The 17468-nt window shown below is 36.7% G+C and overlaps 1 long non-coding RNA gene across 1 annotated transcript; it reads right to left on the bottom strand.

The window, feature by feature from the left end:
• On the bottom strand, positions 218 to 1492 carry LOC107628249. The gene is made up of 2 exons (XR_001617654.2): positions 1191 to 1492; positions 218 to 480 (listed from the first exon to the last, which is right to left on the bottom strand). It is a non-coding gene; the product is annotated as an uncharacterized LOC107628249 (long non-coding RNA).

The following is a 17468-nucleotide window of genomic DNA, read 5'->3' as shown; positions in this document are numbered from 1 at the left end:
ATAGTTAAATTTAATACAAACAAAATTAGTATATTTAAAAGTAAAATAACGTTCGATTTTAGTATATATGTAAAATTGATCTACCAATAATTACTAATATAAAAAATTTTTAATGATTCAAGCCAAATTTAACGCAGTAAGACAATATTAAATTCTTTTAAAATTTTTAAAATTAAAATAAGACATTTGAAATATTAAAAAGAATTTAACACAAATATTAAAATCAAAATAATACTTTTATCCAAATATTTATTTCCCAATATTTTTTACTACATTTCCTTGCCCTAAGGGGTTACTGTTGTCTTATGGAAAGTACATCAAACTATTGAAATTAGAAAATTAAACAACCTGAATCGAAGAAAAAAAAAGTATTCAAACACCCTGAATCGTCACCCATCAGCCATGTGAATCAGAGTATTCAAATCTTCTTCAATACATCAGAGGATTTATTTAAATTCTAAGTTTCTAACCCCAATAAACCTGCAGCAAAAAGGAAAATTTATGATCATTCTTAAAAACACAACCATTTAGAGTTATCGAAATATTTTGTAACAAAAAAAAATAGCCAAAAATAATCAGAATTGATTTTATTTAGTATTTATTAATTATTACAATAATTAATAAATATTAAATAAAATCAATTTTAACTCTTTTTTTTTTGTCTTTTTAACAATGCATGCCTTTATTCGCCTCATACTAAAATTAATATAGCACAGATCAAACTTAAATTATAAAAATACAGAAACCAAATAGAACATTTATTAAAATGAAAAATAAATCAAAACTAGATTGAACGATTAAAATTTGAGTAACTAAGTAAAAGTACACACGAAAGAATACGAAATAAGCAAAAATAAATTACAAAAATGAAAAGTTAACCCAAAATAAAACTGACTTGCTATTATCTTGAAAAAAGTTTTCTCTTGAGAAAACACTCTTATTTTCTAATCACTGAGGTATAATTTTATCTCTTTTATACTATTTCGTATGTTTTTTTATCTATTTATTCTTAAAATATTTGTTTGTTATTAGGCCTGAGCCTAATTACCACAATTTGCATTCCTAAATATTCCTTTAAAACTTCTTGTATGTGTATTTCATACAGTTGAATAATTTAGATATTTTATAATAATTTATTAAAAATGTTTATAAAACCTCAAAAAGATTTACGACAACTTAAATGTACTTACCATCGCATTTCCAAGAGCATACCCTCAACACTTTGGGTTTCTTAAAATACCGTTTCTGGCATTTTTTGATACACATTTTCTGATCAGATTCAATATAATTAGATGGATTATTCAAAGGTCCTTCAGGAATAGTAACAGCAGAATGAATAAGCACACCAAACAACAACATTATTGCAATAGCATATGTTGTTACCTCGTTCCTAACCATTCTCTTTTCTCTTCTGAATTGCAATAACAAGCTTACAATAAACCTTGTTTAATATATAGGATGAGAATCTTCCTTATCATTCTAGAACTAAGATATTCCCTCACTTAATATATATATATACACACGCCTCTAAACTAAGAGCGGCAATATAAAAATTTAGGAAAAATATAGGTAGACAATGAAAATATTAAATAATGTGAATAATGAATATATCGAATGTTTATTTCATTAGGTGTGCGGATGGTTATTCTAATATTAAGATTTAAGTGGGTAATTTAAAAGTATAGTGTGTTTTAATTTGATTGGTGGTTGTTCATGTTGTTCAAAAAAATTATGAATTACCTAGCATTACTCATTAATTTAAAAGATAAAAAATGAACTTCTCGTTATAACAAAGTGTTGCTTGGGACTAATTTATAAATTTATTATATTACTATGTTACTGTATATTTTTTATTGAAAATAAATTCTCTCCATTGTTAAAAAAAAAATTGAGAGTATAAACTATAAAATGTAATTTTTAACTTTTTATTATTTTCTCTCGTATTTATTTTAGGTTCTACTTATAAAATTAATAATAAAAAATTATATTTTATTCTCTCAATTATTAAAAAAAATTGAGAGAATCTATTTCTATTTTTAGACTTTAGACAATACTTGTTTATTCAACTTACCCCTCACATTCACCGTGGGGTCATAATAATCGTTGTCCACCATGACTTTTTCTTCTCTTTGGTTTTGGGATAAACATTTGTTGCTGTATAATATAAATAGAAATAAAGAAGTAGCAAATAAAAAAGACACGCAGAGAGAAGGAAAGATAAATATATAAATAAATAAATAAAACAATGAAAATTTAGATACACAATACAAAGAACAAAATTGCTTGGATTAAGTTAAAAGATATTAAAATATTATTTTAGCTTCTAATGTTAGTTTTGAATCAAATTTTAATTTTGTCTTAACGTTTAGATGATTTTATTTTTGTTTCAAAAGGTTTCAAATAAACTAAATATTATCCCTCCATTACATCCGAAAAAATACTTAATACCTTTAGTAACATTTTACATAATTAGTTAAGTATATATTGTTTGAAATGACTCAGGTATGCACGGGAAAGAATACTAAATAGTGCTATAAAAATGAAATAAGAATTCAGAAAAGATACACTACAATTAGTGCTGGTAATTCATATCCTACCCGCGGGTACCCAATCTGGTCCAATCCGTTCGAATAGGGTAGGATACTCTACCCGCTGCGGGTAGAGTAGGATACGGTCCGAGTATGCCTGCGGGTAGGGTAGGGTACGGGTTTAGGGTGTACCCTACCCTACTCTACCCGCACCTCAAATATAACACATATTTTATAAAAATTAGGTATATAATGAAGGAAGTGAGAGTTAAACCTACAACCTTTTTTATGTAATGACTTACAATAAGTGAACAACCACTAAACTAATTAGTTAATTTAGTAATTTAGAGCATTAGTTTGTTATTTTTTATGTTATTAATATGTATAAAATTTGAAATGATTGAATTTTATATTTAATTTAAAAAAATTTGATATTTCTGCAGGTAGGATAGGGTAGGGTAGGGTTTAGAACTTTAGGGTGCGGGTAGGGTTAGGGTTGAGAGATTCTCAACCCGCGGGTAGGATAGAGTAGAGTTTTAATAGAATTTTCAACCCGTAAGGTAGGGTCCAAACCCTACCCTACCCTACCCATTGCCAGCCCTAACTACAATAGTACAATATCTATTAATTCGGTTGAGATTTACCTATAATTAATTTCCAACAAATATTGAAATTTTCATTATATCTTTAACAGATACAAGATATACTGATTAGTCTTTTCAAGCTAAAGAACTCATATATCCAGTTATTTAAAATTTTTAAATATCTTTTTTAAAACCTTTTTACACTAAGCACTAAATTAAATTAGACATTACATAAGAAACTTAGATATATTTTTTTTCAAACCTTCTCATTCTAAGCAATAATTACTACTAGATTACATTACAAGTTTGATTACAAATTTTGTTGCGATGAAAATCACAAAATCTAATGAGTTTACAACATGTTATTTAATTTGTAGGAGCACTCAACTTTAGTTGGAAATTTGGATTTTTTTTTTTATGTACAAGGAATTGTCCAAGATTACAGATAACTATTCTAAAAGAGAAACAATTTTCTAGCATAAGAGAAAGAACGCAGAGAGTGTGTGATTAGGGGTGGCAACATGCACCCTATCTACAGATACTCAATCCGATTTTACTCGATCAGGTATGATTGTCAATTCGATCCGCAATAGGTAGGATTTTTGTACGTATCGGATAGGGTACGGGTTGAGTCTCAACTCTACTTGACCAATCCGCACACCTTATATATGTATATGTTATATACTTATATAAAAATATATTTTAAGTGGATGTTGAACCAAATACCTCTCACTAAATGCAAAGGATCTTTAGCCACTAAAAGATCATTAATTGATAATTTAATATTTTTTTTACATAAAAGTTAATTCTATTTTAAATTATCATCAAATTATATAATAAGAGCAACTCCAATGGTAGTAAAGGGAAGCTCTATCCTGACATATGGTGTAACACCCTATTACACAGAGTTTTACGCTTAAGTCGTAGAACAGAGGTAATGTGGTGTTACGGACCTCTAGACCGCAAAATAAATACATAATAGAGAATAAGATAATATACTAGGAGCTTTGAAACAAAACGGGTAAGCAAAGATCGCAAAATGAAAAGCGCAACGCTCAAAGGAAGGGATTACTTGTGCGCTAAGGAACCTAATGTCCTATCTCTCCCTCAACCTTTAAGAGGAGCAGCGTACATAAGTTACTTGGAGAGTAAGCTACACATATATATACATATATACAAATAGAAACCAAAATACACCCAAGGACTACTTCACTTTCCAGGACCAGACGCCTAGCGAGGAGCCTCTCGACCTGCATCTGAAAAATAACAATACAATGTGGAATGAGAACCGGAGGTTTTCAGCATGGTAAAAGTGCCACGCGTATAATAAATAAGGTCCTGAGAATGCCATAGGCAATCCTAGAACTCTGTTATTCAGTTATCCAACATAAGTACTAACCAGAAGCCATAAATAGAGGTAGGTGTTCTAATTCTATCTAACTTACTCAAGTTCAAACTTAACCTAACACCAAACCATTTCCTCCATTTCCTCCATCCTTCCATCATTCAGAATGCAACAAAAACACGCAACCAAACAAGTTCACGCACAAGTAGTAAGCAGATAGTACAAATAGCAAGTATAACAGATAGTATGTGACATATATCAATTAGGCAAACCCAGGAAATGCATAGCAGTCAAACAAACAAATGCATATGATGCATGCCTGTCCTATGGCTGATGGAGCCCATTTGTCGGTTATCCAGCCAACCGACAAGTTCGAAAACCTTAGACTGTCCCCCGTCGTGTATCCCCAAGAGTCTATGCATAGAGTTCACATTCATTTATCATATAGTCACTCAATGGGGGCTATCCATACCCGGGAATTTATACGTGCCCGGTCACCCTTACGACGTAGAGTCAACAGAGTATCGAGAATCAACCTGGAACACGTGGTGGCGAGCCACGGTTCTTACCCAGGGAAACTCATGTCTCAGATATCTTTATTCATAAGTCAGGGCAATTATCATCAATTCATCATCAAATGGCAAGCCTTAACTTTAAACCTCATTAACATTCTTATCTTCCTCATAAAAGCCACCATTTACAACTTTCTTCACCCTCAAGTTATCTTGTTTTCCTAGCTTCTTTTGTCTACTGGACCTAGAACCATACTTAAAGCCTTAAAGGGAAGAAAATGGAGGTTTAGAAGTGGAAAATTGGTTTAAAAATGGCCAAAACTGATTTTTGCAGCAGGCAGCATCCACGCGTATGCGTAGGCCACGCGCACGCGTGGAGTGTACATCAAGTCACGCGTACGCGTGAGTCATGCGTACGCGTGAATATGCACACACGCGTACGCATGCCTCTTGCGCATGCATCGCCAAAATTCCACGCCACGCGCACGCGTGCACCACGCGCACGCGTGGGTGGGCGTTCTTCAAAAAAAACTGGGCAGAATGCCCAGCAAGCTTGCAACAACCTGTTTGGTCATCCTGAATTCAGATTTAAACACTAAAATTGCAACGTCTATAACTTTCTCCACAAAATTCTGTTTTTCACAAAGTTGATATCAATCAAAAGCTCTTAAAACCATCTTTTATTTGCAACAAACCACAATTCAATCCAAAATTTGAGGAGAATATTATGGACATCCAAAGTTCATCAAAATTTGGTTTTAACCAATTTCCAACAAAACCTCACTTTCACCAATTTAAGTTTCTTATCATAAAACTTGCCTTACAATACCATATCAACCCAATTCATCAACAACCAAATCCAATATAACCTATAATCAATTTAACCAACCTTAATCATTAACAATTATCCACATTTACCTCATACATCATTAACCCTTCATTTATTCATATCAATTCTTCACCTATACCAACTTTCATCATATATTTGTCAACCTTCCATCAACATATACCAATTAAATGCTATTAACACAAATCAACCCTTCATACATATTAATCCATCAACTTAACATAATAACTATTTATTAACAATTACCAACCGTAATTCATCAATTTCAACATCAACACAACCCATTATACACAAGTCCAACAACATGAAATCAATAACCTCATCATCCCAATTTATGTTCATCAACATTTATACCAACAACACAAAGCTACTTATTAAATGCCATTAACAAATTCAACTTATCCTATGGTTCTTCTAACCTAAGTTTTCGCAACACCATAAATATTAAACGTGCGAACCTTAAACCATACCTTGGCCGATCACTTAGTTCACCCAAGGCAGCCTCACAACTCAAAATTACAGCCCCTCCAAGTTCAATTAAAACAGCCCCCAAACCAAGCTTGATCACCAACAAGCCTCCATTTACTCCCAAGCCAATTCCAATGCTTATATACCCACTTAATCTACACCTAATACATATACATGCTCCAATTTCAGTTTTTCCATCATAAATACAAGATTGAACTAGGGTTAGGGTGTTCTTACCATACCCATATGCTCAATAGCTTGAGCCCACAAGTTACAAAAGCTAACTTGAACCTAGAATACAAAAATTGGACAAGATTCACCATAGGTTTCTAAGTTTACCAAAGAAAGAGGGATAGAGATTCTGAACTTAATAGGAGACTTACCAGTGAAATTGTTTAGATAGAAAGGTAGAGCTCGACGCGCTGAGTGCGTGGCCGTGAACGGTGCGGCGATCGGAGCCCGGATGAGGAAGTTATGGTAGTTGGAAGGAATGGTGAGGGTTAGGGTTCTTCTTCCGTCTCCCTTGCTGTTATGGCATCCAGCAGCTAATGAGGAAGAAGAAAGCTGCTGTTTCATTTAAGTGTTTGGGTCCAGTTGGACCCACGGGCCTGGTTTGGGCTCCGTCTCAACCGGTTCGGCCCTTTCGGTCCGATTTTGGGCCAAATTTTCGAAATTAGTATCAAAATTCTCGTTTCGACGAGCTCTATCCTATTTTGATATTAGTTTTTCATTTTTAGCTTTTCTAATTAAAATTCAATTTATTCACTAATAATTTACCGATTTTTCGGGGTTTACATCCTACCCACCTAATTAGGAATTTTGTCCTCAAAATTCAGAGGGAGTTACCTGAAAAGAGGTGTGGGTAGTCCTTCCGCATCTCTGATTCAAGCTCCCAGGTATGTTCTTCAATACCAGCCCGACTCTAAGCTACTTTTACTAAGGAAACCTCCTTTCCACGTAGACGCTTAATGCTGGTATCATCAATCCTAACCGGAGTTACTGGAAGCGTCAGATCTTCTCTTACTTGGACTGATTCCGGTTCAAGGACATGACTAGGGTCAAGAGTGTATTTACAAAGCTGCGTAGTACGTGGAAAAAGTTAGGCCAATTAAGAGATTTTAATATAAGAACAGCGTTGCAAGTATAGCTCTTAACCAGCTAAAATCCGCCTCACCAATTTAGAAAGGTGTCACAAAAATTAGAATAAAAATACTGGGAGTATGAGTCCTAGGTCGTCTCCCAATGAGTTGCAAGGAAGGATGCTAATTTATTAATTAGGAGTTTTCAAGAGAGTTTAAGAGTTGAATAACGAGTAATTAAATAATTATAAATTAAAGCAATAAAAACTAAGAATGATTATTAATATTCTAGATAAAAAGCCTTGACTGGGGGAATGATTAATTGGAAGTTCTATCCTTGTTGAGATCTCTTAAGTGTAGTATAAAAAAGGTTGTTGTTTTCACTTACTTAACCCTTACTAAATAAAGGAAAGTCAAGTAATTGAGCTAACTAGAATAGTGTCTTCAACGGAGGTAATGACTCTTCAATATTCAAAAGCAAAACTAATAAACTATGAATGTAAAAGAGAACCTAGAGGGAAAGTAATCCTCTCTAAATTCAGATCTAAAAACCTAAAAAACTATCCTAATGAGAATATCTCAATGTGTATCTCGCTGTATGTTGAGTTTCTGCATGTTCCCTGGCTTTATTTTGTGTTTCTGGGCCGAAAACTGGGTCAAAACACGGACCAAAATCGCCCCCAGCATTTTCTGTTAATTCTGCAGATCGCGCAAGTCACGCGTACGCGTCAGTCACGCGTGCGCGTCATTCAGCGATTTTCCTTGTCACGCGTACGCGTCGTCCACGCGTGCGCGTCATTTGTGCATACTCCAATCCGCGCGTACGCGTCAGGAACGTGCACACATTGCTACAATTTCCTCATTTCCGCGCGCTCGCGTGAGCCATGCACGCGCGTCGATGTTCGCTGGTCATCTCCTTAGTTTCTTGTGTTCCTTCCATTTTTGCAAGCTTCCTCTCCATTCTCTAAGCCATTTCTGCCCTATAAAGCCTAAAACACTTAACACACAGATCACGGCATCGAATAATATAAAAGAGGATTAAAATACACAGATTAAAGATCTCTAGGAAGTAAGTTTTCAACCATAGAACAAAACTAGGAAGGGATTATAAAATCATGCAATTAGTATGAATAAGTGGGTGAAGACTTGATGAAACCACTCAATTAAACACAAGATAAATCATAAAAATAGTGGTTTGTTAACCTCCCCACACTTAAACATTAGCATGTCCTCATGCTTAGCTTAAGGAGATAAAATAAATGAGTAGAAAAAAGTAAGACTCATGCAATGCAATGCAACCTATGAATGCGACTATATGATAAAATGATTCTTGCCTACTTGGTTAAAAATAAATAAGTTCTTCAAGACAAAAATAAATCAAATTCCACTAATTCAAATTATACAGTAAAAACAAGTAAACTTGTAGGAAGACAGCTCATCATGAAAGCAGGGAATCATAGAATTAAGCATTGAACCCTCACTGATGGTGTATATGCACTCTAGTCACTCTAGTGTATAGGGTAATTCACTCTACTCTTCTCTAATCATGCTTTCTAAATCTTGTTCTTCACCTAACCAATCAACAAGTATTTAATGTACTAGTGCAAACATCATGAGGTCTTTTCAAGGTTGTAATGGGACCAAGGTAAAGGTGAGGGTATATATATGACTAAGTGAGCTATAAATTGAATCCTTGATTAACCTAAACTCTTACCTATACATACTCTATATTCTTCTTAAATCATGCATAGCTACCCAAAATTTTCCTACTTTTGTATTACATACTCACGCATCAACTTTTCTCTTAACTTGTATCACATATGCATTGATTTTTATTGAACTTAACTTTGGGGTAATTTTGTCCCCTCATTCATTTATCTAATTACTTATTTATTTGAATATTTTGGGATTTTTTTTAGAAAAATAATCATAGCTTATCAATGCACATGGATTTATAATTTTTCTAGTTTCACATGAGTAGGTACCCAAATTCCCAATATTCGTCAATGTAAGAACCTAACACATTCCCTTGTTAACCCATGTTCCCATAGTTTCCCCACACTTAATTGATACACAATCTCTATCTTAAGCTAACCAAAGATTCAATTCGGGGTATTACTTGTTTTTCCGCTTAAGGCTAGTGATGTGGTAAAATATAGAACAAATGGGATTAAAAGACTCAAATTGGCTAACAAAGGTGATTGAAAGGGTAGGCTATTTGGGATAAGTGAGTTAATAAAATAATGGCCTCAATCATATGCATGTATATAACATATTAAATATTGGACATATAGGATGGAACAAAATATAGATTACAATCATAGAGAAGCAAACACACAAGAATAAAATTTTTATGGTTAAATAATGTAACCATGTAATTAAGCTCAAATCTCACAGGTTGTGTGTTCTAGCTTTTAACTATGTTCCAAATACAACTTCCAAACAAGTTTAACACAAAAGTTTTGATTTAAATTAGTAAAATTTTTCAAAAATAGGGTCTTAAAAAGAAACTTATTGATTTTCAACCAATTAGAGCATGCATGCAGGGGCGAAGCTACATACATTAAAAGGGGGCAATCGCCCCCCTAATTTTAATTTTTTACATGTAAATTATATGTAAATTTCAGTTTAGCCCCTCTTAAAATTTTATTTTAATTTTATTTTATTGTGTAAATATTTTTGGCCCCCCTCTAATATTTCATCTAGCTCCGCCCCTGCATGCATGCAAATAACCTATTACTATGCAATTTATCCTATCCTAAACAAAAGAAAAATTAAATAACTCATATTCTATTGGTGTTAATAAAGAGAAATTACCTCCGGAAGTCAGGTACTGACCGACCTCCCCACACTTAAAGCTTGGCACTGTCCTCGGTGCCATCAGTCAGGAACAGAGGGGGGCTGGTAGCAGCATCTCCACAATCAGGACCGTCATGGCTCCCTGTGCTGGTAAATGAAGTGGAGTCCGGGGTGTTTAGTTCTTCTTCAGTTGGGTGGTTACCAACAAGCAGCTCCTTGAGGTATGTAAATCGGCACTTGTTACGGCGCTCCCTTTGCTTTCCTTTCCGGTCAAGTCGGTCTAGCCTCTCAAGTATCTGATGGAGCAGTTGGTTTATTGAAGGTGCTTGTGATGTGGAGGCAGAAGGAATATCTTCGGCCGGTTCTGCAGGCCGGCTAGTAATGGCTACTGGAGGTCTGATATATTTCCCGTTAGGGACTATCTGATCATCCCGTGGAATCATGGCCTTGGTGTCCCCAGCTCTGTAGGAGACTCCGGCTGCTGAGACTAGATCTGAAGCCAAGGTGGGAAAAGGTAGGTTGCCCGCAATCTGTATGTGTCCCATAGCATGCCGAATGTGTCTTGGTAAATTGAGGTGCTGGTCTGTAAGGATACACCAGAGTAGAACAGCCATGTCTGCGGTGAAGGAAGACTCGTGGGTGCTCGAAAAGACGTAATGGGACATAATCTGTGCCCATACTCGAGCCTCCAAGGTGAGTGCTGAAGCCAATATGCTCTTTGGTCGAGAACGATGGTATCCATAGATCCATCTGCTGCCAGGTTGTGCTATAACTCTGAGAACGGCGTCCTAGTCAAATTGGTATGTCTGGCACTTGAATGAGGCTTTTTGGAATGCGTCCAATCCTTCTGGTGCAGGGGAAAGATCTAGAGCTCTTTGAATTACCTCTTCAGTTATGGGAACTTGCTTCTGACGGACATAGACAGACGGCATGGTTGGCATGTAAAAATTAGAGTAGAATTCAACTACCTATGAGAGATTAACCTGTCGTGACTGTCTCCGTAGGAATCTCCATTGTCTTTATTTAATGCGGGGCTCAACAAATTCAATAATGTGTGTCGGAAGAATGAGAAGGTGCTCATTGTTATAGTTCCTCTCAGCTAGGATGGGGAACATCTGCTCACAGTAGCGGTTAGTGAACCGCGCAGTGTCGTTTACTGGAAAAGCTTTCTCTTTTTCATCGAACTTGATGATCCTCTTGATTCGCTTTGTTGAGGGCTTTACTGCTGTTGAAGATGGCTCTGCCACTAGTGCTCTTTTTGTTCCTTTCCTCACCGGTTGTTTGGAAGTAGCTTTCTCTTTACCCTTCTTGGTGGCCATCCTGAAAAGGAAAAAAATAAGTGCATGGAAAGGTAAGGGTTTGAGCAAGGAAGAGGATGGTATAGGTGATAATCAATGCACGGTAAAGAAGGATGTCGTTAACACATGGTCATGACTACATGTGAAAAGTTCATCAATGGAAATATAGCAAGTGCATGTGATGGCAAGTAGATGCAAGATGTTTATTGTCATGCCGGCAAAGGCATGAGTAGCATAGATCAAGCATTAAATGTCCAAGTTTGATTATCAACTCTTTCAAACTAACAATCTGTTTGTATTGACAATTATATTTAATCAATAAAATATAAAATGAGTTTTGTAAAAAATAATAGGCATTTAGAGTAGTAGAATAGAATAATTTAAAATAATGTGGAATGCCATACGGACTTTTTTACAAACACATAGCATGCATGATAAAGATGTTAAGGAAAGTATTAAATTGAACATACAAATAACCCTTTAATAACTAATATTAATTTTCAAACAATTCCTTAATATACTCACAAGCAAAATATAGAAGAAAACAATCATCCAATTAAATTTCTAACACCAATTAAAGGAATAAAAAGAAAAAGAGAAAAAAAAGAAAATATAGATAATGAAAGTAAAAAAAAGAAAAGAAAAAGAATATAAATAAAAATAATGGAAAAGTGAAAAGTGAAGAAAGAAAGAAAAGAACCTTGATAATGGATGTGAAAAATAAGGGGGAAAGGTAAAAAAAAAGTAAGAAGGAATAAAGAAGGGAGAAGGGAGAAGAAAGAAATAAGAAGGGAAAAGAAAAGATTTGGATTTGGGGAAGAAAAGATAAGATATCTGGCGCTGATCTGGATAAGCTGTGCGTCGCATGTGACGCGGACGCATGGGGCATGTGTTCGCGTGGTTTGTGATAATTTCAGGTGACGCGGACGCGTGGGTCACGCACACGCGTGACCTTATTTATGCTATTGGCGCGAGTGCAGCCTCACGTACGCACAACTCTCTGTTTTATATGCACATTGCCAAAATTTTGAGTGACGCGTGCGCATGGGTGACGTGCACGCGTGAATGGCCATATTTTGAAAAACGACACGGCCGCGTGGGGCACGCGTTCGTGACTTCGCGTGGTAGGGCTTGTGCTTCCAGCACCATTCCAGCCCCACTCCATCATAACTTTCTGCCATATACCTAGTTACGTCGAGTTTGCAGGGTCACGCGTGCGCGTGGGTGATGCGCTCGCGTGAAAGGCTATTTTGCAATTTGATGCGGACGCGTCAGGGATGCGTACGCGTGGGCGTGTTTTGTGCCTTAGGCATGCCTTCAGCCACGCTCCTGCATAACTCTCTGCTTCTTTTCTTCTTGTTGCGAAAGCACCTATGACGCGGACGCGTCAGCGACGATTGCGCATCGTGTGCCCCTCTTTTTTTTATATATATATATGCAGAATGCAAATGCAAATGCAGGCTATATGCAGCTATATGCAGAAATTATGAGAAGAGTCATTAACAAAAACAAAAATAGAATAAAGTAAAATAAAACTAAGATGGAAATGAAACGATCATACCATGGTGGGTTGTCTCCCACCTAGCACTTTGCTTTTACGTCCTTAAGTTGGACGGTCTTCAGGCTCATTCTGCTTCTGTTGGTGGGTCTTCCAAGAGGAAAACCTCGAGCTCTTTGTGATCCTTCATCTTTTCACCATGATAAAACTTTAGGCGATGTCCATTGACCTTAATGAATTTGGAACTAGAAGGATGACACAGGTGAAAAACTCCGTATGGCTTCGCCTTTTCTACTCTATAGGGACCTTCCCATCTTGATCTCAGTTTACCTAGCATAAGCCTCAGTCTGGCGTTATAAAGAAGAACTAACTCCCCTGGTCTGAATTCTCTCCTTTTTATGTGCTTGGCCTTCATCTTCTCTTTGTATCGCCTGGAGTTGTCATATGCTTCTAGGCGAAGATTCTCCAATTCTGCTAGTTGCAGCTTTCTTTCAGCACCAGCTTCTTCAAAATTCATATTGCATTCCTTCACAACCCAGAAAGCCTTGTGTTCTATCTCTACTGGGAGGTGGCAAGCCTTTCCGTATAGCAAGCGGAAGGGGCTCATCCCAATGGGTGTCTTATACGCTGTTCTATATGCCCAGAGTGCATCTTGTAGCTTGGCACTCCAGTCTTTCCTATGAGGCTTTAATATCTTCTCCAGAATGCATTTGATTTCTCTGTTAGACACTTCTGCTTGTCCATTGGTCTGGGGATGATAAGCTGTTGCTACTTTGTGAATGATCCCATGCTTCTTCAGTAATCCTGTTAGTCTCCTGTTACAGAAGTGAGTGCCTTGATCGCTCACGATTGCTCGTGGTGATCCAAAGCGACAGATAATATGGTTTCTAACAAAGGAAACAACAGTGTTAGCGTCATCAGTACGGGTAGAAATTGCTTCCACCCATTTAGAAACATAATCTACAGCTAACAATATATACAGGTAACCATTAGAGTTTGGAAATGGACCCATGAAGTCAATTCCCCAAACATTAAAAATTTCACAGAAAAGCATAATCTGTTGAGGCATCTCATCCCTCTAGGGTATATTACCAAATCTTTGGCATGGAGAACAAGATTTACAAAATTCAACAGCATCTTTAAAAAGAGTAGGCCACCAGAGTCCACAATCTAAGATTTTTCTAGCTGTTCTTTAAGGGGCAAAATGTCCTCCACTCTCAAAAGAGTGGCAAGCCTCTAAAATGGACTAGAATTCTGTTTGAGGCACACACCTTTTAATTATCTGGTCAGCACCACACCTCCATAAATACGAGTCATCCCATATATAATATTTAGACTCGCTTTTCAGCTTGTCCCTTTGATGTTTAGTGAAATTGGGAGGGAAAGTATGGCTAACTAGATAATTAGCTACATGTGCATACCAAGGAACTACTTCAGATACTACATACAAGCTATCAAATGAAAAATCATCATTTATAGGAGTGGATTCATCCTTAATGTGCTCAAGGTGACTCAAGTGGTCTGCCACTAAATTCTGGTTACCACTTCTATCCTTAATTTCTAAATCAAATTCTTGCAGCAGCAGTATCCAACATATCAACCTTGGTTTGGACTCTTTCTTAGCTAACAAATATTTTAGAGCTGCATGGTCTGAGTACACTACTACCTTAGTACCAAGTAAATAGGCTCGGAATTTATCCAGAGCAAAAATAATAGCAAGAAGCTCTTTTTCAGTAGTAGTGTAATTAGACTGAGCAGCGTCTAAGGTCTTAGACGCATAAGCAATTACGAAGGGATCCTTACCGTCGCGCTGAGCTAGTGCCGCTCCTACTGCATGGTTGGAGGCATCACACATAATTTTGAATTGCTGGCTCCAGTCTGGTCCTCTCATAATCGGAGCTTGAGTCAGGACGATCTTCAACTTATCAAATGCTTGCATGCAATCCTCACTGAACTCGAACTCAATATCTTTTTACAACAGTTTGGATAAAGGTAATGCTACCTTAATGAAGTCCTTAATGAATCTCCTGTAAAAACCTGCATGGCTAAGGAACGAACAGACTTCCCTCACAGAGGAGGGGTAAGGTAAACTAGAAATGACATCCACCTTTGCTGGATCTACAGAAATACCCGTATTAGAAACAACATGTCCTAGAACAATCCTTTGTTTTACCATAAAGTGACATTTTTCAAAATTCAATACAAGGTTTGAACTAACACACCTGTCTAATACTCTAGGTAAACTATCCAAGCAAAGGTCAAATGAATCACCATAAACGCTAAAATCATCCATAAATACTTCCATACAGTTCTCAATAAGATCTGAAAAGATACTTATCATGCATCTTTAGAAAGTAGCTGGTGCATTACATAAGCCAAAAGGCATCCTTTTGTATGCAAACGTTCCAAAGGGACATGTAAAAGTAGTTTTCTCCTGATCTTCAGGAGCTATATGAATTTGAAAGTAGCCTGTATAGCCATCTAAAAAGCAATAATGGGATTTACCTGACAGGTGGTCAAGCATCTGATCAATGAATGGCAAGGGGTAGTGATCCTTGCGAGTAGCTTGGTTGAGACGCCTATAGTTAATACAAACTCTCCATGAATTCTGCACTCAAGTTGTCAGGAGCTCTCCATGCTCATTCTTTACTGTTGTGACTCCAGATTTCTTGGGCACCACTTATACAGGACTGACCCATTCACTGTCTGAGATGGGATAAATGATACCTGCTTCAAGTAGCCTGGTCACTTCTTTCTTGACAACTTCTAAGATGGTGGGATTCAATCTTTTTTGGGGTTGACGGACAGGTTTTGATTCCTCTTCTAAATATATTCTTTGCTCACAAACTTGAGGGCTGATGCCTACTATATCCGCCAAGCTCCATCCAATTGCTTTCTTATGTTTTCTCAGCACACTAAGCAGTTGTTCCTCTTGTTGAGAAGTGAGTTCCCTTGCAATGATAACTGAGAACTTCTGATTATCCTCAAGGTAAGCATACTTGAGGTGTGGAGGAAGGGGCTTCAATTCCAATTTCTGCTCTTGGCTGGGCTCTGGATCATTCGGGGCTAGTGGTAATGGTAAAGTGTCTTCATTATGTTCAGATGGTGTCCCCACACTTGGACCTTGCTCCATGTGCTTCTCTTCTGCTTCTTCTTGGTGAACTTCAACCACAGTTTCATCAATGATGTCACACTGGAAGATAGAATGATCTTTCAGAGGGTGCTTCATAGCTTCATTTAAACTGAAACTTACTGTTCTGCCATCTATCTCAAAGGAGTAAGTTCCTGAGAATGCATCCAGCTTGAACTTCGAGGTTTTCAGGAATGGTCTTCCAAGCAGGATTGATGATGGTCTTCCTGAGTCATTAGGGGGCATTTCTAGGATATAGAAGTCAATGGAGAATGTGAGCCCCTTAATGCTCACTAACACATCTTCAGCAATTCCAACTACTGTAATAATGCTTTTATCTGCTAACACAAAACGAGCTGCCGACCTTTTTAAGGAGGGAGCCTTAGAGTATCATATATAGACAATGGCATTATACTAACACACGCTCCTAAGTCACACATGCAATCAAAAAATATTACACCTCCAATGGTACAGTTAACCATGCATGGACCTGGATCACTACATTTTTCAGGTATACCTCCCATTAAAGCAGATATAGAACTACCTAAAGGGATAGTTTCTAATTCATTAATTTTCTCTTTATGAATGCATACATCTTTCAGAAATTTTGCATATTTAGGTACTTGCTGAATAACATAAAAAAGGGGAACAGTTACCTCAACTTTTTTGAAAATTTCTACCATTTTGGGATCAAGTTCTATCTGCTTTCTGGACTTCCTTGCAAGGTGTGGGAATGAGATAGGGATGGCGCCACTTGCAGCCTCTGCATCTTTTGGTGCTCCATTCCTTGGCTGAGCTACTTCTGTAAGACCCGGTTAATTAACGGCTAATTAATCCATAAATGAGAATTTATTCTAGAAAGCCAAAAATGTTATTTTTATGGCTTAATATGATAGAGGAGATTGAGACGAGAATTTCGGTACCAATTTTATAGAAATCGGACCAAGATTGGACCGAACGGGCCAAACCGGACCGACCGGACCCAAAGTAGGCCCTTGGCCCAACATAACTAAACCAAAACCCTAGTTTTCAGCACTCTCTCTCCTCACACAACACCAAAACACGCTGAAAATTGAGATGGAAGGGGGAAGAACACTCTCTCAACTTCCTTCTCTCATGATGTATGACATGATATTGTGTTTGTCCTTTAGCCATTTGGTTGAGAAGTGTTAAAATGGTTGGATGTGGTTTTGGGAATTTTGGTAAAGGGTCAATATGTGAGTTGAGGATGGCTTGTTGTTAATTTTGGTACATTTTGAATGATTTCAAAGAGAAGGGTTGAAATTGGCATGTTTTGATTGATTTTGAAAAGAGTTGAAAGTGGCTTGTTTTGAAAATGGCACTTTGTGGTTTTGTATGAAAACATGGTTTTTGGGCATA

This window comes from Arachis ipaensis, chromosome B02 (assembly GCF_000816755.2).
Source record: "Arachis ipaensis cultivar K30076 chromosome B02, Araip1.1, whole genome shotgun sequence".
NCBI lineage: Eukaryota > Viridiplantae > Streptophyta > Magnoliopsida > Fabales > Fabaceae > Arachis > Arachis ipaensis.
The sequence above is the reverse complement of the archived record's forward strand: the minus strand, read 5'-3'. Positions and strand labels throughout refer to the sequence as shown.